Source organism: Temnothorax nylanderi, unplaced genomic scaffold (assembly GCF_030848795.1).
Source record: "Temnothorax nylanderi isolate EJ_2023f unplaced genomic scaffold, tnyl_v1.0 TNYL_tig0020_pilon, whole genome shotgun sequence".
NCBI lineage: Eukaryota > Metazoa > Arthropoda > Insecta > Hymenoptera > Formicidae > Temnothorax > Temnothorax nylanderi.
This window is the reverse complement of record NW_027249082.1, coordinates 494,246-517,258: the sequence shown is the minus strand read 5'-3', so window position 1 is coordinate 517,258 and position 23,013 is coordinate 494,246. Positions and strand designations below refer to the sequence as shown.

Below are 23,013 nucleotides of genomic sequence, written 5' to 3'. Positions count from 1 at the left end.
GCTATAACGATGCTGACGAAACGTAAACAACATTACAGAAAATTCGCAGGCATCGATTTCTAACTTCCGGGTCACGTTTCTGCAATATAATAAAGCGATAAATCGGTGACGGTGGCTCGCAAAGCTGTTGACCAAGTAGGAAACACGAACATTATAATTACATGGTATTTGAAAATGAAAATTGCGTTGGATCTTGTCTACTCTTTCATAAACATGACGTTTTCTTCTTTCTCGAAATCGTGTATATCGATCGTCTCGTACGTATTTATATCGTATCGGCACGAAAATAAACCCGAGAATTGGCACGATTCAATGACGAGCGCGTGCCAGAAATATTGGGCGGGACCGACTAGAAGATCTCGGCCTCTAAATCCTACCGTAACTTCCACAAGCTACACTTTTAACGAATTTGAATGCGTCGGATTCGCTGGATAAGTCACTCACTTCTCAGTCGCATATTACGCGATATACGATTTACGATTTACTTTATGCACACTTTCGCAAGCGCGCGTTCCCGGAGACCGCAAACGTAGTGAGTATAACTCGCCCGAGCACTTTTGATGTAAACTTGTAATAGAATTATCTTGGCGGCTCCAACGTGTATACCGGTGTATGGAGATATGACTCAAGGCTGAAAGGGTTAATTACGACAACCCGTTGTATCTGTTTACGAAGAAACAGAAACTGTTGGCGAACCGGTGGCAATAAATTCCTCGAGAACGGAGGTTTCGCGGTAAAAACGCGCCTCCGCCCGAGGAGGACTCCTCGCGAAAGTAGCTCGCGCGAAATGATCCGCAAGGAACGAAGAAACCGCGCGGTTACCGCCATTTGATCGTGAACGATGGGAGCATTTTCGCGTGGAACGCCCGGTCGCACGATGTTGAAGACCATTGTCCTCGCGCCGGAGCCGGTTTCGAAAGCTAGAAAAAATCGTCGCCGATACGAGGGTGGGGCGGAGAGGGAACAGAGGCGAAGAGGGAGAGGAGGAGAGAGATGGAAAGAAACAGTCCTCGCAGTTGCAATGTACTCGCCTTCCTCGTACCTGGATGAAAACGATCCGAGGAATCTTTCTCACGACCCGGGGGCATCCTGGGACCGCGGTGTCGAAGGACTGCGAGTTAAATGAAAGGGAACGAGACCGGCGCGGCGATGGGCGGCTATCCTTCTTCGCTCGCTCCGGCGCTCTCTGGACATTCCACTCGTTTATTACGACGCTGTTTACTCGATAGTCCCATTTTCGGCCTGTATCCGATTCTTCCCTCAGACGTCAGACGCGGAGAACAAACGTCGAGCGTCGCGTAACCATTATTCTGGAGACGCTAATCAGGAATTTTAAGAAATTAACGCATCGACAAGCGAGCGATTCTTTTTCAGTCTCGAGGAACTTGATCGCAGTTGTGATATCAATTTCACCAGGTTCGTCGTCGCCGGTTTCGTTTATGTTCTTCATCGCGATAACTGAGTCCGTCGCGCGTACTCCTTCGTGCGTGCTTTTTTGTCATGACACAGTCACGAGGTCTGCCACGTGCTTTTTCGCAGGAAAAAGACCGAGTTGCATCATCGTTTTCTCCTGTGTTTTTACGCCTACGGAACGAAGCACCTTGGATAACGATAAATTCTCCTTCCGCGCTTCCTGGCTCTCTTCCTTCGCGTCTTCTTGCCGCTCTCTCACGTACTCTCCCTTTCCCTACGAAGTCGCTCGTGATTTCCGTTCATTCACCCTTTCCGGTCATCACCCTCTCTTCGCGCGCTGCCTCCACTGATCCCACATTGTTGTCTCTTCGCTCTCTTCGCAACTCACTTCCGCGACTTCTTCTCAGGATCGTTTACCGCGCAGCATCCACCTCCTAATAAATAAAGATGAATTTATCTCTTTTTTAGTAAAAAGTTCAAGAAAAAAAACGAGAATGATAATGTAGCATGTATAAATAAAAATTTACTTTTTAATGAGTGGAAGCCTTTATAAGCGCGCAACACGTAACTACAATTCACACATTTATACCAATATACTTTGTATTTCTTGAACCCGTTTACAATTGTCAACTTTCCTACGATTGCGCTGCAAAATTTTAACAAGCTCCGACAATTTTATCGCCAGTTCCAACTTTCGCAATTACGCTTTCTCCGAGGGTGGTGCCTAAAGTGATTTCACTGATGGCTTCGCAGTAAGATGCGTTGCACTCGCAAATAAGAAACATGAAAATCCTTAGGCTCCACGAAGGATTTATCGCCGGCCGACTCCATGCAGAAAATGCATCGCGTAATTTGCCGAGTTTGTCGTACCGCGTTTAGAAATGTTTTCACAGTCGGTCGTTCGTCATCGTCAAAGTGAATCTCGCCTTAGTGCCTGTAGTACCGTGATTCGCGTGATGCCTTAATTTTGTTTTTATAATCCGATCGCGCGTCGCGCCGCTAACTCGATAAGAGTCAGTAAACTAATAATATCGTTAACATCGGTACACATGGGGCTTATTTCTAGAGGAAAGATTGATTAAACTTTAATGTATCACCACATTTCTATATTAAATAAACGTTAATAATATCTATGATATATCCTGATAAAAAATACATGTATGTATCGTTTAGGTTTTTTTACGTAACCCTCAAATTTTACTCGAGCTTAGTTTGAATCGAGTCGGATGCTCGAGTTTGATACAAAAATAGAATGTCTGGAAATTGATATTATTTTAGGACAAGAAATTCGAAGCAGCTTCGTTTCGGACGGGCAGACATTTGTTATATTTTATTAGGTTGGGCAAGATACGCGATCGTGTGGGCTTAATTGACAAACGACATTGGCGAACTCGTTCGCATTGTGCAGGACAACAAGGTTGGCGTGTCGGGTAATACGGTTTCCTCTTAAAAAACAAGGCGAACCAATCGAACCAGTTTCCGCGGAACGAGCAACGTGCACGATATTATCTAATTTCTGAATTATTTATCACACGTCGCCTTTCTTCCACCGGATCGTGTGCCGCTTTCGCATTTCGGTATCGATTTTATGGTATCGATTGCTAGAAACGAATATTTAATTATCTCATGATTCGTCATCTTTCTGCCGCAATATTTGCTGTGCTTATCAGTTGAATTTGAATTCCGATTAAACATTGCACAGCCTGAGAATTTTGACAGCTCAAAATGATATACAGTATCACGTGATGACTTTTATTAAAAATATTTTTTTTGTCAAATAATATTCATTAACAAACTCTTGTAAAAATATAATACTGACTTTCGCGTTCAGTTATTTCGGAGTGAATTTTTTTTTAATTTATGAGGTTTTTTGACGGGCGGGCCGTGACATATCGCATCGCGTTTGCGGGAAAACCGCCGCGTCGGATGTCTCTCACATCCGCGTTCATTTCGTCGTACAGGAATTGAGTGTACGAGAAGGACCGAGGGATCGATAACGCGGATAATCGAACGTCGAACGGGGACATGCCCGGTTTGGCGTCCTCACCCGCGCCCTCGCCACGAGCATTCTGGTTCCTCTCCAAAGTCGCGAATAATACTGCGGGTCGTGCTCGATAACTGCTTCCTCCGAGTCTTCAGGGTGGATTTACTGGATTTCGATGGCGCGAAGAGGCACGTCGACGATTCGCGTGACAAATGTTCGTCGATCTGAGAAGATGGTAAAGCGACGTCTAGCAGCGTCTGTTCCGTCCTGCATTTAATCCTTGGATCAGTAATAAGATCTTCAGACGCCGTATCACCTCGTGCTTTTACACAAAGAATCATTGTACCGATATAAAGCACAAGGCTCATTATTAAACTTGATTTATTTGTAGAGTGAGACTTTTTTCTGGTATAAAATCCATTCAGTTTACAAGCTTCTCTCCGAGGCACAAATGATCAGCAATATCGCGAAGATGATACAACTTACGATACAATTAGCGTAGTTACGCTAATATCATTGCCTGCCAAATCTACTTGATATGCGGGATGGAAACGCATGCAACACCGAATGGTGTTTCGCTCATTTTATGAGAAAACGCAATTGGGTATTTATACTCGCGCTTGTGGCCGTACGTTGCGAAATTAGCAATTAACGTTAACAGCGCTCGTTGTATCTCCATTGCACGGCTTAATTCAAAATAAGACAGAACGTTGTTCGAAGCGCTGACAGTGAGTTCTGGGACGTAGCCAGAGCCGAAGCTAATACCATTAACCCAACAATCGCTAAAGTGGCAATTAGACTTCGAAGACGAAGCCGTTTTCCGCGACACTTCGGAACTGAGATTACGTATATATGTGCAAAATGGCACGGAACGGAAACTGGTAGCGATAGCGAAAATGTCCACGTTTTACGGAATGTGTCTAACTTTTTATTCTATGTATGCGTACACTCGCTATGTTATACCGATTTTTTTATTATCAAGCAATCATGACTTTTTTTATTTCGATTAAAATAATGCATTTTTTAAATTACTATTTGAGTTAAAAATATCTTTCAAGGATCATAAATAACTATCGTTTCCTCATAGCTTGTTAGAAGTATTATTCGTAGAGGCTGAGGACGGATAAGATCGACATCCGCTCGCGTACAAAGGATGCATCCTAAATGCGAGTCTTTGATACAAGCTTTGATACAAAGCGCGAGTCTAAGGTACAACGAACGCTCTAAGCGGAGGATTCCCTTTATGAAAATAGGATTCAGCGGCACTGGTAGATCCTTCGAGTCTTAGCCTGTCGCTCCGACTTAATTGCCAAGATTATCCTTACGTAAATACATTCCTCTATCGCGCAGGCTGCACGTCGCGATACCCGAGATGGGTTTCCATCGCGATAAGGAGATTGCGAGCTAGCTTGGAAAATAATCGTCGCGAGATGTTGGGGTGCCACGTCGTGGTGCCGGCTTTTCGCAATTCTTGGCCGACGGTGGCGGTTGCCCTCAACTTTCTCGAAGCCCTTCGGCGGCTGGTCGCGAAGGGTAGGGGTCGCTCGTGGAGCGACAGGGGAGATCGGTGGTAGAAGAAAAGAGGTTGCCCTCGAGAATTCCGCCCCCTCCTGGGGGTTACGTAGGTGTTAATCGCGACTTGTGTGCGGGACCGCTGAACGTGGAGGAGAACATACATGGGGCCGGGTATAGCAAGCCGCGTAATATCGACCGTAGATGTTGTTGATGCAAACGGTAACCATGGGTGACTCGGGCCGGTTGACCAATTGCAGTCTTCACGGTGGCCGTGTCCGACCAATCGTCTAGCGGTACGCTGCCGGTTTTTTGATTGGGCGATACCAGGGATAAGAGACCAGTTCGAGGCCATCGGGACCCACAAATGGACGTGGACACATCAAGTGGAGAACATCGGCCTGCTGCGGCGCGAAGTGCTCGTCGTTCTTCGTCGTCCTCGTCGAACTTGGTCGCCGTCGTCGCCGTCGTCGTCGATCATCTCGCTCTTCTCCGTGTGTGACGCGACCCTCGGATAACGATTCGGATTTTGTGTCTATCTCTCGGTTGTCGGTACCGAGCCTCTTCTGTGTAAGATCCTTTTACAATCAGCTTTACGGTCGCTCGTCATCCAACACTGCCACCGCACGCCACTATGGACGCACTTGATGTTTCACATTGTATCCCTGCTTCGTGAACTGTATAGTCTCTCGATCTGACAAAACCGGCGGTATTCCGTCGCTTTCTCTTCGACGAATTTTTTTATGCACCACATTGTTAGCTGAATGTAAGACGGGACTAGCCTTTAAAATAATATCTTTGGTTACTTTAGATCTTCAATCTTTCATTTTACATAATTTTTAAGACGATCTAAAGATAGAGTCGAATCTCTCAAATCTTTGGTTTCTTCTTGCACAAGAACTGCGTCGATAATATAGTATGTCGTATTATTTTTGGTTAAAATTTTTGTTGAAATATTTTATTTCCTAATCGACTACTGTCACTCGATACTATATAGAGAGTTTTAAGGATAACTGCATTTTATGAACCTAGAACAACCAATCTTTCTCTAGCTTTAGCCGAATCAAAATAGAATTTCGCGAATACACATTTTTATATACTTTAAAAGCGTTGATTTATTCAGAAGGCGATTGACCTTTTTTCCGTTCAATTTTCAATGTTCCTCGAGAGTACTCAAGCCGATTGACTCGGCTTGCTCGCGGTCCGATTGAAAAGGATACGTCCTAGAGCAGTAGATCGCAAACTAACAAAGTGGATTACAGTGTACTTTGAGTCTCAACACACTTTTCGTCGGTCGAGCGCGTATTTTGCATCGGATTCGCTCGCTTTCAGCCACCACCACCATTACTACCACCACTACCACCACCACCACCAACAGTCACCACTGTCACTGTCGACCCCTCTCCGTTGATCTATGTGTTTGCTCGAGCGAAATTAAGTTATTTCATTATCGCACGCCATTGTAGCTACTCCCGTCTGTATAGACATGCCGTTGTTTCGGCGCCGAGGTGGCTTCGTCCGTCTCGGAGAAAAAAAATCACACGACGCATCGGGATTCTAGAAGTTTTTATCTCTCTCTCGCGATTAAGTGACGCATTGAATTCAAATTTGACATTGTACTCTTCACGGTATATTATATTTCTGTCTTCTCGTGCCACGAATTCGCGATTCTATCTGCATAATTAAGACGTGTTTTTCAATTCTTAGAACCTATGTAAATAACATTTTACGTGTAAAGCTATTAGGGAGTTAAGCGCCTTTACGAGGAAAATACGTTCGAGTCAATAACATCTAGCGCGTTATTGGAGCGAAAATAAACGCTCGTCTCGGCATGTTTGTGTACCGCGAGTGTACGCGGAGTGTGTCGCAATTTTCGCTTAGAAAGTTCCACAACACATGCGCGTGTCTCTTCCAAAAACGACAGTTTGGCTGACAGTCTCATCTTGTCGGACTCGCGTCGTTAATTGTGGCGAACCGGTCGTAACTTTGTCGTGTTTTGTGTTTCAGACGGGTGGAAAGCTGGCGTTGATCGCAGAGTAATTTACCTCCGCGTCAAGGTGAGTTGATAAATTCGTTTTTACTCCGAGAATTACTCGATTCGCAAACTTGAGAGAATCCGATGAAGTTAGTGCCACGCGATATCGAGTCTAACGTGTTGCCGCGATTGACAACGATTAATTTATCACTCTGATATTATTCGCCGTCGTGTATAAATTACGTTCAAACGGATCGATAAATTTCCGCGCGAACGACAGACACCGCGTATAAATTTCAAGGGTAGCGAGTCAGTGTTGCACAAGTTGTTCTAATAAACCATGTTGCTGGGATACTTTTTTAAATTGTTAATTACGAACCAGCTTCGCACTCTCTATACTCGCGTGTACGGGGATTCTCGATAAGATCGCCATCGTCATTGTTCTTTCTTCGTATTCCGGGAAAGACCGGGTCGGCGTTAGAATACGTCCTTACAATCCTCTCCGGTTTCTCCGCTTTTCCACCGTCGCCGTGCGAAATTCGCGCATTCAAAATATGCTTCCTTAGCTGATCGCGTAAGGATACGATATCCGTTATTCGGCCCTCGTACCCGCATCGCATTCTAATGAGCCAAACGAAGAAGCTCTCGCGATTGCCTTGCCAGAGTTAACTGTTCCCTCCGTGCCGTTTTCATTCAATTAGATTCGCTATTTATATCCCGCGCAAGCCTCGGGAGATTACTTGATGATAATCAAGTGTCGGAAACGCGCGACGATTTTCTAACCACGGTGAAAGGTACCGCGTAACGCTTTTAATTATATCACCTGAACGGCTAATGAAACCGGAATAAGATATCATTAAAATTGTGTATTTGTATATTTTCGCGTGATCGTATGACTCCCTTTTAATACTACTACTTAATCAGATGTAACAGTCCTGATACTTGCTGTTACGACTATAATAGCCAATAATGAATTTTTTGTCGCAACGTGTGAAAATGCAAATGTTGTTCATTCGTAGCAACTGTCCGTAGCGAGTTATATCTTATGAGATAAAGTAATAATACGTGAGGTAAATATTGCTTCGAGACGCGGTTTTCTCAAACACTTAATTCTCAAGTTTCCCTTATGCCTTTTCTGGAGAATTCAATTAACGTAAACCGTTACATCGCGATGCGGGATTAACGTAAGTTGCTGTAACATCTGACGTGGATAACCAGTTTCGACACGAGAGTGAAATAAAGCTTTCCGTTTCTTTTCCCCCGGATCGAGAAGAGGAAAGAGATAGGGAGAATCACGAAGCGTGACTGCGGATCCTTGCGCGTGTCTCAGCCGTGAAATCGCAGTACATCGCGTACCCTCTCACTCTCGTTCTATATCCTTCCTCTTTTTCTTTCCCCGCTATACTTTATTTTGCGTCTTTATTTCGCCGTCTTTCTTCCATCATCCCGCGGTCACGGTGGACGGAAACGTCTCGTCTTTCTCGAATCGCTACAATAATGGCCGATCATTATTTAACCGCTTGCTATTGCCATGTTGCGATAACCGACAATTACGCGCTACCACTGATACCAGTAATTATTTAATGTGCTCGAACCCCCGTCGGCTTCCCTGGCGTCTCTATCGAGCGTGAACTTGATCTTATTCTCGACAACGTACGCGTAATTGCAACGCCAATTTTTATTCCGCAAATGCATGCGCGCGGGCGCGCGCTCGCCAAGTTGGGATCGATCTTTTCTTAGGGGAAAAAAACTTGATTAGACGCCACAGCGTTTTTTCGCTATTTAACATTGTGTTCCAACTTTCTACCGTCCCGCTTATCTCGACACGTTGTATTATCGTCGCTCTAAAAAGTAATTCCTTCGCGTTCGTCACGGTTCATTAATGTCTCGGCAGAGCGTACGCTAATGGAACGGACGGACGTAATTTGAACGCGAAAAGAAGGGGATCGATGGCGGACGTCGCGGATTGTCGCGCGTATTTGTCGAATATTAATCAGTCCACACATCGTTAAGCGAGCTTTTTGGTCAGGTCGCCGCAACCTTGATGATACGAGCGATATATCTTCCAGAGAATGGATCGATACCCGAGACACATTATAGACCTTTCCTCGTATTTTCGCGTATAATCATCGTTGGACAGCAGTTGCGATTAGTAGGGAAGTAATTGTAGCGATCTGTTGTCTATTTCGTATATATATTCGACTGTGCCTGATTCGCGTGATGATAAAATACATACATAGTATATATATATATATATATATATATATATATATATAATTCTCACATGGCTAGGCGCAAGGGTTTCCTAGAGTTGCGGGTATTACCGGGGTCGATGAGAAAATGGGAAACGCGGAAATGTAGAAATCGGAGAAAGTCGTTCGGACGAGATCGCACGAGCGGGTGTACGCGATGGGAACGTATGGGAAAACGCGTTGTAAAATCGGGGATGGAAGGACGGCGGAAATGAGAAGAAGAGAGAGAAAGAAACAAATTTATATGTAATACGGTAATCTAATTTAGACATGGCGAAGTAGGATTGAGCTATTAGCATATTGAGGGAGCGACGTATGGAGGTGAAAAAGTTCCGGGATACCCGCCTGGGAAATGGAGGGAGCGAACGGGAAGAGTAGATGGTTGGATAAAGAGGGTAGCCGGATGTGTAGCGAAAATCGTGGAGATACTGTACTATAACTTGTCACGGGATAGGAAATGCGAGGTCAATTTTGTTTTAAAAGCGAGTTTTTTAAGAGGTGAAAATCCTCCTATGAAGAATTTGTTTATTCCGGAGCGTATTCCCTTTTAGTTATCCGCGGGGCTAAAATCGCGTTTTCCTTATCGATAAACAGGCGCGCGCAAGTCCATCATATACTATTTCGACTTCCCTCTCACTTCCCCGGAACATGTTTCGGAACTACATCGCGAGTTCCTGCTGAATCACCCTGTACGTACCGCGGGGTAGACAGGGAATGGGTGTCGCGGGGGGTGACGGCGAGGGAGAAGAAAGTAAGGGAAGAAAAGAGAAAAGAGAGGGAGAGAGAACGAGAGTGACAGAACGAAGGGACGAGGGCTCAGCGCATGCGTGCCGACGCAACAATATGGTGAATTCCGCGAAGCGGCCCAGTATCCGCCCGACCGTCAGCTGATCGATATACTTCCGCACGCACGCCACGTCATACGCGCCGTACCGTGAGCGACACGCATGTCATGTCATGCTGTACATCAGGCTAACCCGTTACGCGCCGCGACTTCGCGCCGCGCCGCGCCGCGCGACGATCCTCTTCGCGCTCGGTCCGCGTCTCGAAATCCCGTATCTCCATTACGTCTATCCGTCGTCCTCGTTACCGTCGTCGGTATTCTCGCCGTCGTAGCGGCGGATGAAGACAGGTTCTCGAGAGTGGCTCGAACGCGAGAGAAGGACCTTCGGCCAGCCGCAGGTACGTCGAAACGTGCGCCATCCGACACCCCCGTGGTCTAGTCTAGCAGGTCGAGTCGCGAGTGTGCTCTTCGTTACGGCTACATCGGTCGCGATTTCACGAGGTTTCACCCGTTCACATTTAAATCGTTCAGTTTCAAATTTTGGAGACATCTAAGTTAGAAAAAGAATTAGGATTACATCTTAAGCCAAGATTTTGTGTGCATAATTTTAAGCTGATGAAAGTGGTCGAAATTTAATCGGTTATGTAGATCTACAAAAATGTAGGTAGGTAGAACATTCTCATTTCAGTGTCACGATTCGCCAACTCAAGTTTTCTTGTTTAAAAATAATACAAGTTCTTCCATTGTTACCTAATAACAATAGACAATAGTCCCGAATTTCCCATTAAGCTAATTAATGGGAATCTCGGAATAATTTTATTGTTATCAGTTTGCTAATTTCTTCTACAAAAACGTCTTGTCCAATAATCGTGCGGCGTTCTCGTTGTATCTCCCGTCTCTGCCAAGCGTCGCATTCTCCGTCGATGAATTCGTCGAGGCGCATAATCTTGTCGGTGTCGAGTGTCGCGGTTAGTCAGCGTTTGCCGCTCACGTAAACGACGTAATCGCGCCTTCGGTATAAACAACTGGTCCCCGGTTTGTGCAACCGCCTTCTAGGAACGCGATACTCATACGTTTTCTTATCGGGAAATCTCTGGCCTAAAAACCCTGAGTTTTATCACGCGTGACCTCCGGAGCGGAGCAGACGGGGGCCTTCTCCGCAACCATGAAATTCTCATCGCGCGGCGATCTCAGAGAGTCGTTCATTGACTCTCCCTCTCGCCGTTCTCGCACTCTCTTTTCTTTCCGTTCTTCTCCGTGCTCTCCGCATCCTCCACCTTCGTCCCTCATGCCGCATCGCGATGCATCCGCATTACTCGCGCGCACATTGCAGCTCGATGCCGCGCTGCACCGCGCCGCGCATACATCGCTCGCGCGTAGCACACGCCGCTCCTCTTTTCTCTTCTCTCCTTCTCTCTCTCTCTCTCTTTCTCTCTCTCTCTCTCTCTCTCTCTCTCTCTCTCTCTCTCTCTCTCTCTCTCTCTCTCTCTCTCTCTCTCTCTCTCTCTCTCTCTCTCTCTCTCTCTCTCTCTCGCTCGCTCGCTCTCTCGCGCTCTCTCGCTCTCGCTCTCGCTCTCTCACTCGCGCTCTCTCTCTCTCCTCTTTGGTTACGGTCTCCCTCCGCGAGCGATTCGCCCCACCAGTACTCGCGGCTCCTCGCGACGAGGAAGAGGTGGACGAGCCTCGTCGGAGAGGAACGAGCCTCGGCCACTTGGCGAAGTTTACTCGTGTTCTCGGCCTAGTATTAGTTCTGGCGCAATCGCGTCCGCACGCGAGATTTTACACTCGCGTGAAACTTCTTGGCCGCAAAATTCTTCCTCGCGGCGAATCGTTCAGCGAGAGTCAGGAGGGATATTTGGAATCCCGGACGTTGATGTTCCAGCCGCTCTTACCAGGTTCGTTCGTGTCGATCGAATCTTCCGGCCGAACGCCGAAGGTCCGAAAACGAGAACCGGAAACGGAAGGACGTCGTCAAGCGTCCGTGTTTCCAACGACGACGCTTATTGGTGTAAAAGATCGTTCTCGCGTGGGAAAGTTGAATGAACTTCGGGTGCAGCTGCTGCCGCTGCTGCGTTTGGCACGTTCATTGTCCCTGACCTATCCCGGGGGCAAGAGGGAGGGGGCGTCTGGAATTTTCAGCCTTGAGTGCCCCGATCGTGATTCGTGAGCGTGCAGACTGTGCAGTCGACGAGTGAAGTTTGCTCCGCGGCATACACCTGGTGACAGTGATCTAGCAAAAGTGCTCAAGGTTTCGCGCCGGTCAGTCCTTGGGATCTCGGTGCAAGGGCATCGCCGTTGATCGTTTTAACGCCGCAGTTCGGTCGTTTTGTTTCAAGTGGCTATCGATGATACCATTAATTTAAATGGCTATCGATTTATGGACTTACGATCTGTAGACTATACGTTAATTCGTCAGATTTTGACACCCTTCGCGAAATTCGCTTGTTGAGTAAACTCTCGCACGTTTCTGTCGTTATTTTCGTCGCTGCTTGTAACTGCGAGGCTTGAGCAATCGAGGATCTAATAAGGACACCCTCCACGGTGGTATGCGGGTCAGCCTGCAGTGACCTCGCGTAGATTCCAGAGAGATGCGCGTTGGTCAATCGCGACGATTTATCTCTCAAGCGTTTCGCAATTTCTTTTAGAAACGCCGCGTTTATGGGCCACTTATTAGAGTCGGCCCCGTCTCTGAACGGCGATAAATAGTTGGACGAATAGTTGTAATTAATTCCGCGCACGTAATAGCGATACTCGGTCGTGGTGCAGTTTTATGACCGCGCGATGCGCACGGACGTGGGACGCATAAGCGCGTTTTTCCGCGCCGGCTAGCTGTGTAAAAATGCGCGAACCGGTCGCGTCTCGAAACACAATTTCATTCTGCCGAAGCGATGTTTTGTTATTAATTAATGCTAACGTAATAGACTCGTAACTTTTAATTTGCATCAGCCTGTTTATCACAGGAGCGTATCTGTATGTAAATGACGCAGGCGTTTACAATCGACAAAATCTCTAGATACGTGCTAACTCGTTATTTAAGTGGATATTTATTTAATTACTTTTTTATCGGCATCTAACTCAGATTAATATGTATTAGCATTGTGAAATTCGCAAGAACCCATCTGAAACGCGAGACTGGTATCCTAATTATCGCATTTCCTCGCGCACAATAGCATTAAGATTGGTCTAAGAGATATGTGATGTTAGCCCGCGAGACGTTAATTATAATAATAATAGGAACACGCGTACGCATATTAAGCGAGAACTAAAACCACCACTGTCTTGATTGTGCAGGTCTTAGTGCTGATTCACCGCGCAGACTGCAAGAGCGGACATCATTATCGGTGAGTAACGATTATCCATTTTGAATAATTTTTATCTGGTCGAAGTTGCGTTTCACGGATCGCTATTCGTTACATATATTATTTCCTCGCGGCGCGGATGACTCGTGCAAAAGAGACCCTCTCAAGAACGTCCTTATTACGCCGCTGCGTGTGCGGTCGAAACGAGTCGCGCGCTGAATGGGATTGCGATTAGCGAAAAGCGGGTCGCGACGTTTTCGCCTGCTGGCCGCGAGAGGCGAAGGCGAAAGCAAAGCCGGTGCAAAGCAAAACGGTCCGTGCGCACACGGAGAGACGGAGAAGGGTTAGGGAAGAGGGACGCGCGAAGTGGTCAGACTGGTGTAACAGGACGTTACCCCCTGGTTGCATGCGGCAAGGGCAGGACGCGATATTGTTGTTGCGCCTTCCTTCATCCTTCGCGCACGGTTTGCCCGGCCCTGCTGCAGGCAGCCAGTGATTCTCAAATCTCCCTGACCTTTGGGCATTCCCATGTTGGAGACATCCCCGTTTTAATTCTCGGCAATCGAATTAAATTTAATAAGTAGGGTGTACATTTACCTCGTTTGGAAAAAGGTACATGCAACTTCGATTTTCAAAAAATAATTTTTAATAACATTTTATTGAAATCATTATTAAAATAGCTCTCAGTCGCTCGTATCTACTTACGAATTTACTCGCATTTTCCTCTCTCGTTTCCTGTTTCCTATTTTCCTCGTTTTTTCCGATGAATAATAAAGGGTAAACGGAGTCGAAATCCTGTCGATCACGCGATTTCGCTTTTATCCTTCGATCGCGTCCCACCTGCAGTAATATCGTTACTCGCCTCGCGGATCTCGCTTTTCATCTCGCATATCGCATTCCCATAACACTCCGCCGCGATGTTCCGGTTGGAACGCGAAGTGGCGAAAATAAATGGCCCCGCGGAGATTAAAAATCACGCATCGTCGTACATTTTGTCTCGCGGCAATGTTATTTCGTCGTTATCGCGATATTCGCCCCCGATACGCGAGACCGTCTCGAATATACTCCGTTCGCGGTGCAGCCCCTTTTAGGCGTTCCCTGTATACACGTTCGTCATAAACCGCTGTATCGAGTCAGGTAGACCGCAAAGGGTTAATCTAATGTTACAAAATGGGATGGTTGACGCGGAGCCGAATGAATCAGTCCTTACGGTGGAATCAGCAAACGTGAACAATGGCACACTCGGTGGTTTCGCGGTGTTTCCGCAACTCGATCGTGCTGTTATTTTGAAATCCCAAGTACGTCGATACGATATGTGGTTATATCATAAAAAAACTGAGGTATATTTAGCGCGTTTAGCGCATTTCCGTATATTTAAAAATGACACGGTATAATTTCGATGTCATCAACCGGCTCCGCTATAACATTAAGATTGGTGAAACGTGACGCGTCTCGTCTCGCGTTAGCGATTGATAATTTTACGAGCTTTCTGCTCTCTTTTTCTATTGTTACGTCGACGACCGCGGCCTAAATGGCTCCGTCTTTAAGGATTGCATTTCGACTAATTATTACTCTTGCAACTAGGTTGATGTCGGCTTTGGCACGTTTTCACAGGCGCGGCGAGCTAACGCTTCTCTTTCATGGCACTCCCCGTTTACGTTATCGTAACGAGGAATGCGTTGGAGGTCGTCGGCTAATTCTTTAATCATCATCTCACTTTGTCTCTATAGCAAATTTTTTTTTCTTTCTTACGTAGCGCTTCTCGAAAAATGCGGTCGCGCCAAATTATTAACATTTACCGAACGATAACGGTATTTCGACAGATAGTTTTCACACGGCTAGATTGCGTCGTATGGAAATAATTTCTACCTGAGAATTAAGGACCGATAAATCATGGAGACATGGCAAGTTTCGCGTAGAACTTGCGAAACATTCTGTACGGTAAATTCGCCACTCGCGTTCACAAATTTACGACCGTTACGCGGAAATTCCTGCAAACAACGCCTCCGGCGTAATTAACGCCAGACATCATCGTAAAATTCGTTCCCGTCCGAAAACGCAGCATAATATCACGTAATATTAATCAAGGACGGGCTAACAAAATGCCCGTAACGAAGTGTAGCGGGGGTAGAAAGAGAACGCGCGCGCGTGCAATTCCGTAACGTTGAACAATATCTCGTGCGGGCAAATAATTACTTTCTGACCAACACGCGCAACTTTGGCTGTCGGAATAAACGCCCGGACTTTTCCGCCGACTCCGAGAGAGTGCCGGCACTCTCTTCGTTCGCGTGTCCACGTTTACGCGAGACGCAACCCGGAGGGTAAACGTTTGTCCAAATCTATGTTGGGCGTGTTTCGCTACGTTCCAGCGAAATTATCGCTGCAGTTTTGCAAATAGCCGCCAGAAGAAAGAGCGTCTTGGCTGAATCGCGGTCGATTGAATGAATTTGCGGACACGAGACGGAATTCACACTCGTGCTAAATAAATTTGGTACTAGCTCGTTCGGTCTTGTTCGCTTCCGGCTTGTTCGTTTCATAGGGTCTAATTTTAAGCTTGGCCGACTGGACGAATGAACGGACGGACAGACGGACGGATGGATGGGCGGTGGGTGAATGGATGGATGGATGGATGGATAGATGGATAGATGGATGGATGGACGGATGGATGGATGGATGGATGAACGGACGAGAATGCACGTGGAACGTGGAAGCTCGTTAGATGCTCGCCTTATGGAAATAATTAGATCGCCAGCCGCAGAAACGTGTGTACGGCGATCGATTCCTGTTTCGTCTTCCGAAAAGTAAATACGATCGTTATAGATTTTGTTAAGGAAGGAAATTTTGCTAATTATTTTAATAAAGATCTGAAATATCAAGTTATTCTATTTTTTAACGAATATTGTTTAATATTATCGAGGATGATTTATAATTGCATTGAAAAAAAAAAATAATTTTTAAATTGTATGTCGCAGAAACGATATGTTCTCGTTATAAATGTTTATATCGATATATATTTGGTATTTTATTAATTTTTTTTTAAACAAACTGGCCATCCACCGAATACACGCAATATTTAATTTAACGTAATATTAATATTTAATTAAAATATGAATTATGTAATAATGTATAAATAATAAAATAACGTATATTAATAAGTAACAATTAAATAATATATGAAAATATAATAAATGAATATTTAATTATTCTTCTTAAATTATTCTATCTTTAAGTCGTGTTGATATTACATTACACGGTCGGTTTGAGCCGCTTTGCCAGTATTGGCCGGCACAAAGCTTAATTCGATTTATGTCAAGTACAAAAGGGACAATCCTATTAAGGTGACTATACCTAAACGCTGTAAATAGGTCATCGTCGGTGAAACGTCTTTGTACGATGTACAAATTAGCGCGAAATCTTGTACAGCGTACAACTGTGTGCGCGAATAATAATAATTCGTGTTACAACCATCGCTCGTCATCTAATTGTCAGTCTGTTCTTTGATGTCCGAATAACGATGCTGAAGTTTCGCCGCTGCAGGTCTATCGGCGCTGCAAATTGTGGTTCCTATAGTTTTGAGTATTCCAAACCTTCGTACCGTCAGATATTCCGGACAGATACCGAGAATTCCGAGGCCGAAAGATACACGATCGCGAAAAAAGATCGTGTATATCTTTCCCATCATACTCGCCGTGTTAGCGCCGCTACTTTTTCGCGTAAGATCGCGGCTGCGTGGAGAACTCTCTATTTGGATACGTTGTTACTACGCAACCACGTATCCGTCCAGGCTTCCGGCTTTCCAATCGTCTTGTCTGTCCGTACTTTGCATATTTCTTTAGGCATATTTTTTCAGTGGGAATGGAGCGTTTCGTAGGCAGCTCGCGTAGAGCGCGTCTCGGCCAACTCGTGTGTACCGTAAGCGTTCCCTAAGCAAAACGGGGACGTCTCGCATACCGGGTATCGAATTTTACAGGCATTCGGCGGCGTTAATCATTCTATTTCGGGGTCCCCGAGGAGCGAATGGTGCGCGATGCGAGCAGACGTGTCTCTCATATACCGACTGACGTCAAACGTCGAATTTCTAAGCCAACTCCGCTTGGTCTCGGCCAATAATCTCGCGGCTCACCTGCCAGTCCCGCCGACGACCCTCCCTTCCTTCGTCCCTCTCCCCCCTGGACCCCATTTTGCTCTGCCCAAGTCGAACATTATGCTCGGCCGCGATCGCGCGAGCCGAAGTATGTGCACATATGCAACGCTCATCCATATTCATGCTGATTTCCATACGGCTGTAACTCGTCGCGCGTGAACGGTCGATTTTATTTTCCGCTTAATAGTGCCGTTCAACCGACGCATCATATGCCTCATTCGTGCCCTTTACTCATTAGCGACCTTTTTTTGTCTTTCGTGGATTTACGAAAAGTAGTCGTAGGATTTATCACTTTTATTTAATTAAACTTTACTCCGAAAATGTATAATAAGGGTTAATTGAAAGATCGACGAGATCAATGGTGGTGGCAATATTTTTCGTGGCAAATACATAATATATACCACAAAACATTTTGCGGAACAGTGATAATTGTAAAAAGAGGATAGATCGAGATATATTCAGAGAGAAACGGATACCTCGAAACGCTTGATAGAATGATGTTGAACAAAGTTCTTTTTACATGCCGCGAGTTTTAATCGATACAACGTACGCGATTCATTTAACGTTTCTCGCTCTCTCGGTTTTGCCACTGTTATATTTTCGCCGCGCATTAAAGTTGTATGTAAAAATACAATAGGGGTTTTGGTTCATTTGTATGGCGCGGCTGATGTTTATACGCAGGTAGCGCGGTTATTTTTTTCCTCGGATAGAAGACTCGCAAAAAAATTATTGTTCTACGGCGCTGGAGCGAGGGAATTAGAACATGGTCGACGGAAAATATTTTGGTTTGCGGTGAGAAAACGGGCGCGCGCGGCACGGGGCACCGCGAAACGAAAAGTTCAGGAGATATCGTCTATGTCAGTCTACGAGGAGCCATCGCCCGCGAAGCGAAAGCCGCAAGAACACTGCAGGAAAAACAGGAAACGTGCCTCTCGTTCCGACGACCAAGGTTTACGGTACTTCGAACCGCGAATAGCGCTGTTTATATATATCGCTTTTTACGCACATCGCACTCCTTACTATCGTCGATACGTTCGTCGTCGCGTTTATGGCACTGACCGGATCCCCTGTTTCTTTTTTCATCTCCGCGCCAACCTGGCAATTTCTGAACCGCGCAACTTCCGTCTCGGCCCATCCGAACTCGCCATTTATTGAAACGCAGATTGCCTTTGCAAGTAGATCGAGGTTTTTGCGTCATCTCCAACATTCCTCGCTGATTTCGAGGAAACAACTTATTTAGAAAGAATTTAGAACGATTTATTTTATACTAGCTTGATACACCCGTGACGGTATCCATGAAACACGTTTTACCCCTTTTCATCCCGTTAGGAGTCGAATTTCTAAAAATCCCTTCTTAGTGGGTGCTTACGTCATGAGAGGAATACACTACCCGAATTTCATGTTCCTAGGTTCAGGGTTTCGGGCTGGGCGTTGATGAGTCAATCAGTCAGTCAGTCAGTCAGTCAGGACATTTGTCTTTATATATTTGGATGATCGTTGCGTCGAGAAAGAACATTATTGTTACAAGATATTTTTTTTATCTAACGGGATACAATGTTGGCGTTGCTCCAAGCGCTCGTCTACGACAAGAAATACCATGTGCGACGTCTTCGTTATGAGAGAATCTATCGTATTTAGGATATTATCGGCTCTTGACTTATAGATCAAGGATAAATCGATCGCGCGGGTATAATGCGACCGGGACAGTTTACGAAATTACGAGATATCCCGGTGGGAATCGACGTTGGGGGGCCGAGATAGGAAACAGGAAGAGAGCCGTGATGGCGGGAAATGCGCGCGCGCGCGGAGTGAAAGGAGAAGCCAGATGAGAGGTTCGACGCAAAAACGGTAAACAAGCTTCTTTCGTTGTAACGGCGATGGACTTGGATTTATGGGGCTCCGCTGTCCGGTTTATGGACCCCCCCCTCGTCCGCTCTCAGCTTTGTGCGACGACGAGCGTACCAAGGCATCGAGGTTTCTTTTCGCTCCAGGATATCCCCCCCTCGTCCCTTTTTCTCTTTTACGGCGCTTTTCCTCGTCCGCGAAGGGCAGCCAACGACTCGTCGTTTGTAAACCGTCGCGTACCAGCTTTCCTCAATCCTCCGCGCGCTCTTTGTCACATCTCGATCCTCCGCATTCTCGGAGTCTTAACCGGACGAGAAACGCGCGAGTTAGTACCTACTTTTTGTTTTCTTTCAAACCGATATTTTTTTTCAAAAGCACCTTTAGGTGTCAAAATCCTTTATCGCGACTTTCGGAACGGGGGCGGAGAAGTATCGCGGCGCGTACTTCTCAAATATTGAAGGTATCGATATCCGATACTTCCGCGGCGACCCGCGCGCCTGGCGCAATTTTCGCGACGTCGGGATTGCCAGCGTCGCGTCGTCGCCGCAATTATTCGCCGTCTGCGCGGCGACGAAATAATTACTTGGACAGTATATAACTATGGAACACCATTATCCGCTCTCCGGTGAAGCGGTCCATGTCACGGATACGAGCGACTGCTACTTGCGCTCCTCTTTCGTCGAACTTTCTGGGAAAATTGAAATAGTTTGGTCGGTCGCTTAACTCTCGACGATATTGCTGTCGATACACTTCCTCGGTTCGTCAAACGTCCTTTTCTCTCCGTTCCCTCCCTTTCCTTCTTGCTCTTTCCCACCTCCTGATATTTCTGAGGGACGAATCACTCGCTCATACAAATTTGAACATGAATAGCGAGCAGAAATACGGGCGCGAGCGTGTTGTAACGTCGAACTGATTACATTTCGCCCGGTATGCTTCGCCGCGAAACTTTAACGGTACTTCGGTTAATCAGGTTATATACTATGGTATCTACTTGTTTTAATTGACCGTGGTTCGTGATACGCAGTTGAAGAGCATATAGTATAGCGCAGCGCGCCGCGTCCGTGCCAGACTTTGTCGATAGGTTGGATAGTAACTCCAAATTGAAGTTTCGAGAGCACTCGACTAACAGATGATGTGCATTTAACGCTTGAAAAAGCTTCTATCGTAATATCAAAAGTTTGTTCCCTATAATGCGCCGCGAAACGATCATTTAATTTAAGCAACAAATTGCTCATCTTGTACGTATCTATTTATCAACCGTGTCGAACCGTGTTGACATGAAGGTACGGAAGGGTATTCGTGTCGAAGGGGGCCCGAGAACGAGGCTGTAAACTCACCGTAAATCGCGGCAGGCTGCCGGTCCAATTATCGGATCGTCGAGAAACGAGAAGCGCATCTGAAAAGGATTTGACCTCGCGTAATGACCGTATTATCGAAATGGAGCATCGCGCGCATCGAAGGGTTAATTGCCCTCTTCCCGCAATCGCCGGTCAAACCGCCTTCGGTCTCGTCGGTTCTTCTTGTCTCGTCTTGACCGTGCCAATATATCACTTATGGACTAGCGTGCGGACTGGTTATGGACTAGTTAGTCGGTGCACTCCTGCCGAGAATGGACTTCCAGGCGCCTCACGCCACTGCCACCGTAGACTCCGCGGCGCCCTTTTTTCCACCCTCTCTCACATGCCTCGCCATCCGTCCGTCTCCGTCGTTCTTCCTTTCTCTCTCTCTCTCTTTCTCCTTACATTTCTTTTTGCGGTACAAGCGGGACAACACACGCACGCGTATACACGATCGACTGCCACGTGCACCCCATATCATTTTGTCATTCGATTTCTCTCGCGCGACCAGTCGACCACGCTGAGGCTCGCTCGGGTGAAACCCCCTTACAGTCTTCGGGGAAGTGCGGCGAGGAGACCTTTTCGGCCTGCGTCACGAGAAGCGGTCACGCACCCGTCGTGGATCGATGGGTGCACCGTAAACTCGAGCTAAAAAAAAATATAATTCCGTAAATGGCGCCTTTACAGTAAATCAGTCATTTTATTAAATATTAAAAAATTCTTAAATATACGATATCATGTTTTTTAATTAATTTCTAGAAATATTTAAAAATTTGCATACGTGATCTCAGGAACATGAAATGTTTCACACTTCGGAAAACAATGTCACGTTGTGCGCGATGACCAGACGACAATGTTCCGTTCAAGTTATTCTCGACACGTTGTAACGGGAAAGAATAAGGGATAAGTCGGCCGCGAATCAGAAAAACGCCCTTTTGCCGCGGAATCGTTGCGGCAAATTATTAACGTCGCGTGTCGGTATCTACTGGGTGTACCGGTATCGATTCCGCCGTCCCGCTTTTTCATCGCGTGTGTATGCAACACACGGGGCATCTAGATGCCGTCGCGTTGCTTTAATTTCCATTTGCGTCCCGCCGACATTGTTATTAACCCCAGGCCATATCCTCGATCTTCCCTCGCAGTGGCACGTCGCGACCCTCCCGCGACAAGAAAATAATTGCCATTCGTATCCCTCGTAGCGTTTCTCGCGGTCCTGCGAATCGAATCCGATCGGATTGTCCGAAGCGCGGATGTTCGCTTTGACGCGGCTATATAAAAATAATTCCGTTCGTTGCTCTTGTAAACAAGCACGGAAATTGCGCTGCTCGGGGAGAAAGTTTCCACGTTATCTTATATCTGGATATATATCCGGCGATTCGTTTTGAAATTATTAAATAAAATAAAATTATTGCACACGGCTCGATCAATTATCCCACTGGGTATTATCCGTCACAACGTTAGACTACTAGTGCGCGCTTGATATCGTTATCGCGATCGTCCGACTTGAGGACGATTAAAGCCAAATTAGTTTAGCTCTTTCGTCATTGTGGTCGCGTGCGTTCATAATCAGCCTCGGTCTCGAGTACGACGGGTACGACCCAGTTTAGTCCGCGCGTTTCGTTTGCATATTTGGTTTGCATACCTCGCCAAGTACAAAGAGTGCGCTTTACTGCCGCGTCATGGATTCAAAACTGCGGTTAACGTTGCGCCACGCTCCACGGAAGCGTGCAGAATCGAAAGGAAAAAGTTAATTCGGGAATTGCTCGGGAAACTGTTAAACAGCTGGACTCCGTACGCGGAGCGTATCTGCACTTTCGGATCTAAGGCGAGCGAAATTAAATGATTTTACGTTAGGGAACGTGGCGTAAAATTAGCTTGGCAAAATCACGTGCCTTAAAGAAGTCAAATGAAAGACACGACCGTTTCCATTTGCATAGAAGATATGTTGTTTGTTGAAAAAGACACGCTGCATTACAACACGATGCGGTGATATTGAGACACACGCACCCGTACGTAGCGCGCCGCCTCGTTAGAAATATGCCACGCGCTGGTTTCTGCATTCCCCCTGTAACTGTCTATAATCTTATATTCCGATGTTCTCATTGCCAGGTATGTTTCCGTATGCCGCGCATGTAGCCGCGATTTCTATGCTAAACGCGCGGCACAGCCGACAAATGGTAGTCGGCAGCCTCGGCGCGTTACATTTACGTTTCGTTTTCTATCCTCGAGGGACGACGATAGTCTCGCGATCCCGCGCGATGGAATTTCGGGGCGAACGACTCAGACATCGGATATATCGGAGACACGGGCCGCGTGTGAGTTTAATTAACGAAGCTTACAGTCGCGGTGTCACGAGGATACGTTGCGTGTGTTATTACCAGACAACGCCGCGGTGAACACCATTGTGTGGTTAGCCTCACTGTTCTTCAATCAAACAGACTAATTATACAATTAATTATTCGCAGTTC

At 46.3% G+C, this 23,013-nt stretch overlaps 1 protein-coding gene across 5 annotated transcripts in view; it reads left to right on the top strand.

Annotated features, from left to right (window-relative positions):
* Hnrnp-k (Heterogeneous nuclear ribonucleoprotein K) overlaps positions 1–23,013 on the top strand; it is an 83,482-nt gene that overhangs the window by 15,924 nt on the left and 44,545 nt on the right. The window contains exons 1-3 of one of the 5 annotated variants that reach the window (XM_071699896.1): positions 5,197–5,479; positions 6,917–6,966; positions 13,212–13,261. The gene's annotated coding sequence lies outside the window, so the exon portion shown is untranslated. Of the gene's footprint in view, positions 1–5,196; positions 5,480–6,916; positions 6,967–10,143; positions 10,319–11,587; positions 11,816–13,211; positions 13,262–23,013 lie in introns of those variants that run through there. The other 4 variants (XM_071699895.1, XM_071699897.1, XM_071699894.1 and 1 more) reach the window with 4 other exon arrangements.